At 39.0% G+C, this 10,746-nt stretch overlaps 1 pseudogene; it reads right to left on the bottom strand.

The window, feature by feature from the left end:
* Positions 1-3,853: 3,853 nt before the first annotated feature.
* LOC110198035 (L-lactate dehydrogenase A chain pseudogene) lies at positions 3,854-4,838 on the bottom strand (annotated as a pseudogene).
* Between the last annotated feature and the right edge of the window lie 5,908 nt (positions 4,839-10,746).

Below are 10,746 nucleotides of genomic sequence, written 5' to 3'. Positions count from 1 at the left end.
TCCTCTTTTCCTCCCCCCAGCCTTCTAAGTAACATGCATTTGCAATGCCTTTTTTTTCCAGCCACTTCCTGAAGTAAACATGTGAGATTGTTTTTGCTGCCTTTGTCTGACATATGGTACGAGGTTGGGGATGGCTATGCTGACTGAAAGCTCTTTGTATTTCAGTTCTCAGAGGTACTTAAAATGTACATTATCTCTTTCTTTATATTTTGTGAATTCAACTTCAGTTAATCTATATATCTCTTTTTTTAGAGTTTCCCATAATTCCCTTTTCTGGGTTTTTGTGGTAGTAAAAATATGCAGAAAACAATTACTTTTCCATTTTGTGTGACCTAACATTTGGAGCTACATAACAAGTGAAATAGGGGTTTCTCCATCATTAAAGACCTTTGGGCAGAGCCTATATGACAACTCTGTCAGGGATGCTGGAGAAAGGATTCATGTTCTGATCTAGTTTGGACCAGTTGATGATTCAGTTCCTTCAGAGCTTCTATTATCCTATGATTGCTCTGAAGGAAAGAAAGTTTTTTATAGGACTTAATCTCTGAATTACCTCTACAATCTTTGCTTGGTCCTCTTCTACCTAATATTTTTTAGCAATGACTAGGATAAAGGCAAAGTTGACATGCTTGATAAAGTTACACAGGACACAAGTTAGAGTGCCAGCCTTGGAGTCAGGAAGATTCAGCTTCCTGAGTTCAAATCCAACCTTAGACACTTATTAGCTACGTGACTCTGGGTAAGTCACTTAACCCTCAGCTTCTTCATCTGTAAAATAAGCTGGAGAAGGAAATAACAAACCATTCCAGTGTCTTTGCCAAGAAAACCCAAAAGAGGCTATGAAGAATTGGACATGACTGAAAAATGACTGAACAGCAACACTAACATTTCAGATAACAGTACTTACGTAAAAAAGATCTCAACAAGATAAAGTCTAGGGTTGAACTATTAAGATGAACTTTCAAAGGAAAAAATGTGAAGTCCTTTACTTACAGTCCAAAAAAATCAGTTTAATCAATACTAAATAAGGGAGGTGTGCCACATAACAGTTCTTCTGATAAATATCAAAGGTTTTTAGTGGACTGCTGGCTTTATGTTATCCAACAACATTGAAGCCAAAAAAACTAATTTGATTTTAAGCTTCATTAAGAAAAGCATCATGCCCAGAAGTAGGGTGGCAGTAGACCTGCTATCCTTTGCCTTAGTCAGAATATTGACTTTGGGTCTGGGAACCATATTTTAAGAATCACAGAAACTCAGAGATAAAATTGAACTCAGAGGCCATCTGGGAAAATCTGCTCTACAATGTATTACAAGTGGTCATCCACATAGTATTCTTCTTCTCAAATTCTACACTTCACACAAATGGAATATTTGCTATTACCAACAGAAAATATTTCATACACTATTTCCATGCCCTGACACAGTCTGCTCTTATTCCTGGAATTCACTCCCTCTTGGAGATGTACCTCAATCTTGGAGAATACTTAGTTTCCTTCAAGACTTAGCTAATGTCACCTTCTATGGGAAACCTATATCAGTCTCTCCCACCCCAAGTTGCTAGTGCTTTCTACACTAGAAATTACTTTGAATCTACTTGCCTCTATCAATCTATCTATCTATCTATCTATCTATCTATCTATCTATCTTTCTAATCTCTCTCTTTCTGTCTATGTATATATGTAAGTATATGTATTATATATGTGTGTGTATATATATATATATATATATATATATATATGTATATATATGTATCTATCTATCTCTCTATCCATCCATTCATCCATCCATCTATCAACAGGTATGTACATCCATTGTTTTACCCCAATAGAATGAAAACTCTTTGAGGGAGGAGGTATTTTGTTTTCCTGGCCCCATAGTCTTTCACAGCTTGGAGCTCAGTGCTTTGAAAGCCCTCATTGAAAGAATGAATAACATCCATTTCATTTTTGGACAGCTCTAATTGTTAGGAAGGATATTTAAAATACCCTGGAGAACATAGAAAGATTATCAGGATGGGAAGAGGTCTTAAGATCATGCCATTTGAGGGCTAATTGAAGCAACTAGGGATATTTAACCTTGAGGAGAGAAAGGAGGGGCTCCATGGCATGTATTTCAGTATAGAAGGATTATATTTGTTCTCTTTGATTCTGAATGGGAGAACTAGGAGTAGTGAATGGATGGAAGTTTCAACTGCATAAAGTTATATTCATTGTAATGAAAAAAGAAAGTCCTAGCAATTAAGGCACAGTCCACACACACACACAAAAAGAGTGGGCTTCCTTGGGAGGAATTGGATTCCTCCTCATGGGCTATTTTCAAGCAAAAGATGAAGAACAGGTTGGCAGGTATGCTGTGGAGGTGATTCTGCTTTGGACCTGAGTTGGATGACATGTACCTCTAGGTGTTTAGTTTTCTTCCAAATCCAAAATTCTGCATTTTTGTGAATTCATTCCAAAGAGAATTTTTTAAAAAAGAACATGAGCTAAGACATCATTGGCAAAGATTATTTGGGAGGAAAGTCAAGTCCATTACTAAATATCAAGCTCTCTTTCAATGTGCCAGATTGGGTTTTTACTATTTCTGAAGATTTTCAAGCCTAGTTCGCTTATGTAGAGCACAGTAGTCAAATAAACCATCCACTGTCAAACATAACCCTTTCTATTCATCTCTGGGGGGTTTATTTTGATGCCTCGTGTTTCTAAAAGTGATAAATCAATCAATTGATTTTCAAGGCTTGTGTTATCTAGGTGATTTTCTTTTCAGAATAGCTAGGATGAAATGTTTGGACAACACTCCTGCTTGGCTAAATGGCTCCAATTGTTTGAAGTAGTCTGGAAAAAAGAAAATTGACCTAATTATGTCTCAGTCACACAAGAAAGGCATAAAAATAGTGATCTAATGGCTTCCCACCTCCTGCTCCTGGAGGAATGCATGCTGGCTAGGTGCGTACATCCCATCCCAAAGAGCCTTTAGCTAGAGACTTGGTGACCTCCCCCTCAGTTCTCTCTCTCTGTCTCTGTCTTTCTCTGTGTCTGTTTCTCTCTTTGTCTGTCTCTCTCCCTCTGTCTGTCTGTCTCTGTCTTTGTCTCTCTCCTTGTCTCTCTCTGTAGTAGTAACACACAGCATGAAGGGAGAGTATGCCAGTCTGGGGAGGGTGTTTAATCTTTTGATGAGGGAGGGGCATCTATTTTATTTTTTATCTGTTATTTGTTGTTTATTCAGCATTTAGGGTTAATATGACACTTGAGGAATTGGTTGCATTGTTGTACATATGTAGATTTTTCATATAATATGGAAATTTACAGCTATTGATACATATATATATATATATATATATATATATATATATATATATATATATATATATATATATATGTATGTATATATGTATAGAGAAGATGAGGAAAGGTGATACATGGGGCTATTCTATGCAGCCCTAATGGAGGGTAGCACAAAGGTAATCAGTGCATCAATAAAGTATTACTACCGTATGGTGTTCTGTATTCAGGAATGTTGTTTTCTAGAGCTACGGGAACCTGTAACAACTACATACAAGGCAAGTAGTTATATATCTATGGAATGTTGGCTTTGCTTGACACCAACTAATGAGACTGTACAAGTCATATCCAGAATCATACATGAACAACAGGGTTTAACAAATAGTAGGCACACTGTACTGTTCCCTATTTCTAACTTTAGGAAGAGACTAGAGTGTGTTCACAGGTTTTACATTTCTGGTGTTCAATCACAAGCCAGAGGAAAGATTTGACTTATTTGAAAAGTACATCATATATAAGCCCTTCACCACTGTCATGTTCTCAGTAGTAAAATGGCAGCACATTAAAAGCCTTTAAAATTGCAGCTCCTTCTGGATTCCCCAAAGAGTATCCGAGCTCTTCTATAAACAGCCCTCCTCCTCCACATTCAGGTTTACCTTCACCACCTCTGAAATGTCATTATGCCCCAACATGTAGGACAGTAAGGAAGGCATCCTCATTAATGCCATATAGCCCTTAATCATGGTGGAAATTGAATGCACTCTTTTAAGATGCTTCATAATGCTTTCTACCAGATTTGTCATAGACAAGCCAATGGCCCAGGAAGTATAGCTTTCTAGCTTGATCACCTCATAAGCACTTTCAACGACCTGTCTATGAACATCTTTCCAATTCTCTGAATCAGCATCAGGTACCAAAGCAAGATAAAGATTCTTCAGAGAGACATCAGCAACATTCATACCACTCCACATAGGAGCACTGCAGTCTCCATGTTCCCCAAGGACCCATCCACTACAACTTGAAGAATGGACACAGTCTCTCCCCCACTGAGTAACAGAAATGGGCAGAGTCCAGATTGCAATCACTTCCAATAACATGGTTCTGAGGAAAGCCACTTAGCTTCCAGGCCACATATGTAAAAATATCCGCTGGATTGGGAACAATAAGCAGCTTGTCATTAGAGGCATATTTAAAAATATTGGGAATGATGAATTTAAAGATATTCACATTGTGCTGGACCAAATTAAGATGACTTTCTCCCTACTGTTGACATGCCCTAGCCATAGCAACAACCAGCTTTGAGCTTGTAGTCACACTGTAGTCTTTGCCTGAAACAATCTTTGGTGTTTTGCAGAAAAGACTGCCATGTTGGAGATCCATCATCTCTCCCTTTAGTTTGTCTTCTATTACATCAACTAGGACAAGTTCATTAGCCCAATCCTTCGTTAAGATACTTATGACACATGCCATGCCAACTGCACCAACCCCAACAACAGTGATCTCACTATGGGGAAACTAGCCTTCCTTTAGGACATTCACAATCAGCTGATCCTTGACAGTAGTTGCCATTTTCAGGGAGATTGAGGTCGCTGGTCAGGTTGCAAAAGTTCTGAGTTAGATGTGAGACTGGTGTACCGACTCACCATAGCATTTATTTTAAAGACTGATTTGTCTCCTTTCCAGAATTATTTATTCACATTTTAATTGTTCCAGCTCAATTGCTTTAAAATGAGGAGAAGAAGGAAAGAGAAGGGAAGGGAAAGGAAGGGAGAGGAAAAGTAGAATGAAGAGAATGGAAACAAAAAAGCATACTACAAAATTTATTGTGTGTGTGTGTGTGTGCATGTGTGTTCTCCCCTGAAAAATACTTTTGCCTATGGCTTGCATCAGTGTGGCATAGTAGATAGGGTGTTGAACTTGGAGGAAGGAAGAGCTAGATTAGAATCCTTCCTCTGACATTTCTTTGCTGAATGACTATGGGCAAATCACTTAAACTCTGAGTCTCAGTTTCCTCATTGTAAAATGGGAATAATAATATTTATAGTAACTACCTCAAGGGTTATTGTAGGGATCAGATGAAACAAATTGTGTAAAGTGTTTTGTAAATTTCAAAGGGCTACATACACACCAGCTGTTATTACCACATTACTATCTTGTTTAAAAGATAATAAGGCAGGATGAACTGAAAGGTATGATTCACATCTTCAATTAATATTTATAGAGTGCTTCTTTTTTCAAAGGCATTGTGTTATGTCATGGAGATACAAAGGCAAAAGGGGTAAAAAAGCAAAAACAAAAACAAAAAAACAACCAAAAACCAGATCCTGCCCCCCAAGGAACTTACATTGTCCTGGGAGGATACAACATGTATGTAAATAAGTAAATACAACTAATACAAAGTGATTTCAAGAGGGAGCTAGTACTAATCTCTCTCTCTCTCTCTCTCTCTCTCTCTCTCTCTCTCTCTCTCTCCTCCTGCAGGAGGTAACATCTGAGTGGGAAGAAAGGAAACAAGAAATTATTAAGTACCTGCTATGTTTCAGGAATTGTGTTCAAACATTTTACAAATATTATTTCATTTCATCCTCACAACAACATTGGTAAGGTGGGGGAAAAATAGGTGCTATTATTATCCCTATTTTATGGTTGAAGAAACTGAGGCAGACAAAAGTTAAGTGATTTGCCCAAGATTACATATTTATTCAGTAACTGAAGGTGAATTTGAACTCAGCTCTTCTTGACTACATGACTAAAGCTCTCTATGTGGCACCATGTAGCTGAGCTCAGAAAGACATTGATTTAAAAACAGAGATGAGGAGGGAAGACTTCCTAGATAGTTCCTGGTTAGATTTCAAGGGAAGCAGTGTTAGGGAAGTAGGAGCTCCTGACTAGAAAGACTGGTCCAGACTTCAGAGGGTCTCCTGGATGTTCCTTCCTTCCTCAAAGAAGCTCCTGTGAGAATGAGCAGCCAGGACAGCTCCCACTGTCCCCCCAGGTACTGAATTCCACACCCCAGCAGTTATATCTTATAACTGTTTGATCTCTCTAATTGTCATTTGCTGGATATGATTCATGCTTCTGTCATATGTACACAACACCTAATTTGACAATTGATCCAGGGAGGAATGAGGAGCTCTGGTCTCCAGCAGAGGAGGGGGTAGTCACTCAGATCAATTTCTGGCTTTGAGGCTTCACTGGATTTCTCTCTGATTGGCTTCTGTTTATCTGCTGATGACAAAACATGATGGAAGGAGGTTGCTGTGGCTGTGACAGCCACATAGATTAGCTATTAGATACTGGTTCTGCTCTTCTTTGGGAAAACAACTGATTTCAGAGGGATCCTGATTTTGTTCTTCCTAGCTCTTTTGATTTTCTTTTTTTTAAACATTTTTTTATGAGTATTTGGTGGGGTTTGGAGGAGAGCTCAAGCAAGTCACTGCTTTCACTCCACCATCTTGGCTCCACCCCTGCTCTTTTGATTTTCTTGCCTGCGACATAAGAGCAAAAGAATCTACATCACAGATTCATGTTTGCATCTAGAAGTGGCTTTCCTCATAGCTTCTCATTTGTTCAACATTATTATTCAAAAGAGAATGTTTTACTGAAAATAAATGCTGCAGTTGGTGTTGGAGGCATTGTAGATAGTTGGCTGGCATCTGTATACCAGTGGAAACCCCACAGGACATCAAACCAATGGAATGAGAACAGAGAAATGAAGCTAATTTGTGGACTACCCTCTCCAAGTCCATTGCAACTGCCTTGGGACTTAGAAGGTGGCTTCTCAGAATTGGACTGCCCAGAGACCAAGAAGACAAGACCTTTGGTTGGTACATTCCAACTCGAGGGAGGGTGATATGGCTTGCAATCCCTGGTTTTCTTGAATGTTCATTTACTTTCAACGTGAGATTCCTTTATGCCCTCAGGTACTATGCCATTCCCCCATTATTTTATTTTAAAATATTTATGTGTGTGTGTGTGTGTATACATACACACACATACACACACATACACACACATATATACATATGTACATACATATACATGTATATATATGTGTGTGTGTGTGATATATATATATATATATATATATATATATATGTATGTATGTATATGTAGTTTCTTGAGAGCAGGGATAATTTTTCACTTTGCGTCCATAATCCTAGCACAGTGCTAGGCACGTGGTAGGTCTCTTCAGCTTAGTGCCTTCCCTCTGAGATTATCTCCATTTATCTTGTCTGTAGCTTGTTTGTGTATGGTTGTTTGCATGTTGTTTCCCCATTAGACTGTGAGCTCTTTGAGAGCAGGAATTGACTTTTGCCTTTTTTGTATCCTTAGCACTTAGCACAGTTCCTAGAACATCATAGGTGCTGTTAACTTGACTTGTTGACTAAAGAAATGCTTGCTTATTGCTTAACTCGAAGCCACTGAGGTTGAAAGCTTGGAGGAAGAGACAGGGTGTAGCAAGGAATGAATAGTAGGCCCTCCACTAGGGGAAAGGAACAGACAGTGAGATCCAATGGAAAGAAAGGCTGTTGGATTTGAAATGAGAGGAACTGGAGTTCATATTTCAGCTCTTCTACATCATGATAATAATAATAATGATGATGATACCAAATAACCAAGTGATGATGATGGCGGCTGATATATTGTACTTCAAGGTTTCCAAAGTGTCTTTACTTACTTTATTTTATTCTGATTTTGTCTTCACAAGAACCCTGTAAGAGAGGTGCTATTATTTTCTCTTTTCTACAGATGAGGAAACTGAGGCTGAGAAAGCTCAATGAACTTGCATAGGATAATGCAGCTAGTAAGCATCTGTGACAGAATTTGAATTCAGATCTTCTTGAGTCTTCATCTGGCATTCTGACCTTATGCCACCTAGCCACTTGAAAACTGTGTGACCTTGGGCAACTTAATTCCCTGTTCTTGGGCCTCAGTTTCTCCATTTGTAAGATGAGAAGATTGGACTAAATTACCTCTAAGGTTCTTTTCATGTCTAAACCTGTGATCCCATGATCATCCTGCCAATGAACCCTTACCTGGGGTGGGGAACCTAAGGCCTCAAGGCCACATGTGTCCCTCGAGGTCCTCAAGTGTGGCCCTTTGACTGAATCCAAACCTCACAGAACAAGTCCCCCTTAGGAAAAGGATTTGTTCTGTAAAACTTGGACTCAGTCAAAAGACTGCACCCAAGGACCTGGAAGGCCACATGTGGCCTGGAGGTCACAGATTTCCCCATCTCTGCTAGAACTTCCGGACCTTTCTATTCAGTCTACTGCAGAGCCCTCTTTTTGGAAGTAAGTCAGTTCCTTGAGAGCAGGGACAGCCTTGCTTTTGTATATGTATTCTCAGCATTCAGCACAAGTATACAGTACAAGCTTAATAGTTGCTTTTCATTATTTACTTGATTGTTATTGCTCTTATTAATGATCAGAGGGGCAGTATGGTCTAGTAGATAGTACAGATCAGCCTTAGTGTCAGAAAGACTTGGCTTCAAGTCCCTGCTCTGATTCTTACTGGCTGTGGTCTTCACAATGACTCTAGGAGTGTCCCTTAACTTCTCCATGATTCAGACGACTCTATAAAGTGATATTTTATAGAGTAGGTATCCATCTGCATTGGCTGAGAGTTCCTTATACCAATGACATTGTATTTCCAATATTAATTCTCACTGAGAGTTTTTTATGCCAATGAAATCACAAGTCCATACCAAATACATAGATATACACACATATGTACATATAAACACACATATGTACATAAGCACATATATATTTAATATATAATTATGTATTATAAATTATATATTATATTAATTATGTGTGCGTGTGTGTGTGTGTGTGTAAATTTGGAGTGAAGGCATAGAAAAAGACAGTATGATATGAACCAAGCAACACTTGTCACTAACATTTCCATTGGAATGCTTACCTTATTGACGTTAGATTCTGGGGAAAATACAGTCTCCTCCTTTGTCATCTGCCCCTGTTCTCCTCCAGACTTCTCAACCCATGAACGCCAAAGACAACTTGGAAGGTCGGTGGGAAAAGTCTGTTTCTGTGGTGAGAGAGAAGCTAGGTCTCAGCCCCATCTCCCAAGCTTCCTGCCCACAGACTGAGGGGGGATCGAGTGACTGATCAGAGGAGATTGCAGGGATCTTTTTTTCAGTGCTGAGGCAGGAATCTCTTGCTTTGCCCATGCTTGGAACTGGGTCACAGTTCTGAGTGGCAGTCCTGGGGAGAGGAGGAGTGCTGGTGTGGTGGAGTTTGTAGTGGCAGTACAGAGAAAATCCTCCTCACAGTTCCAACACAGAAAAGACTGCTTGCGGCCACTCATAGACAAGAGCACAAGCCAGGAAAGAAGTAAACACCTCGCCCCTTATCATACCACCTTGGAAGAACTGAAAATTTACAAGTGCCTGGAAGTATCTCTGGAAACAGCTGTACAAACCCCCAAAACTTGGGACAGTATATTCTCCATATTGGAAACAGACCTCTACCTTAATAAAGAGTTTATAAGTCACGTAATTGGCTGGGATCATGAGCAAATAGCACAAAAAGAGTCAGACTATATTATCTTACTTTGGTGACAAAGAAGATCAAAACATACAACCAGAAGAAGACAACAAAGTCAAAGCTCCCACATCCAAAGCCTCCAAGAAAAATAGAATCAATCCCAGGCCTTGGTGGAGCTCAAAAATGATTTTGAGAAGCAAGTGAGAGAAGTAGAGGAAAAACTGGGAAAATAAATGAGAATGATGCAAGAAAATCATGAAAAACAAGTCAACACCTTGCTAAAGGAGACCCCCTAAAAATACTGAAGAAAATAACATCTTAAAAAATAGCCTAACCCAAATAGCAAAAGGGGTCCAAAAAGTAAATGAGGAGAAGAATGCCCTAAAAAGCAAAATTGGCCAAATGGAAAAGGAAGCCCAAAAGCTTACTGAAGAAAATACTTCCTTAAAAATTAGAATAGAGCGATTGGAAGCTAGTGACTTTATGAGAAATCAAGACACAAAGAAAGGGAGCTGAGCTATACTGGTAGAAGTATTTTCCTCACTGAGGAATCCCCTATGACAATGATATAGGTACAGTTGCAATTCCACTGACCAGAAGTGATAGCAATTCTGATTCCTGTGGAGCTCGGTTGGAATTATATCTGAAAGGAGACCCTGGGAAGTAAGTGGCCTTGGGAGCAAGACAACAGTTCTGATAAATTAATCCAGAGCATGAGAATGAGAAGAGTAAATAAACTTACATGTGTACACACATGTACATACATATACTTACATACACACATGTATGCACATACATATATGCATGTGTACGTGTGTGTATTTCATGGAGTATCTTGTTCCTTCTTTTCTACTTTGATGGACGGATTGTGTCCATCATACATTACCTGCTAAATGCCATAGCACATGTTTTCCTAACTTAGTACTTAGCCCATCTGCACACACACACACACA

This window comes from Phascolarctos cinereus, unplaced genomic scaffold, assembly GCF_003287225.1.
Source record: "Phascolarctos cinereus isolate Bilbo 61053 unplaced genomic scaffold, phaCin_HiC Scaffold_726;HRSCAF=1367, whole genome shotgun sequence".
Taxonomy (NCBI): Eukaryota; Metazoa; Chordata; class Mammalia; order Diprotodontia; family Phascolarctidae; genus Phascolarctos; species Phascolarctos cinereus.
This window is presented reverse-complemented; position numbering and strand designations above follow the sequence as displayed.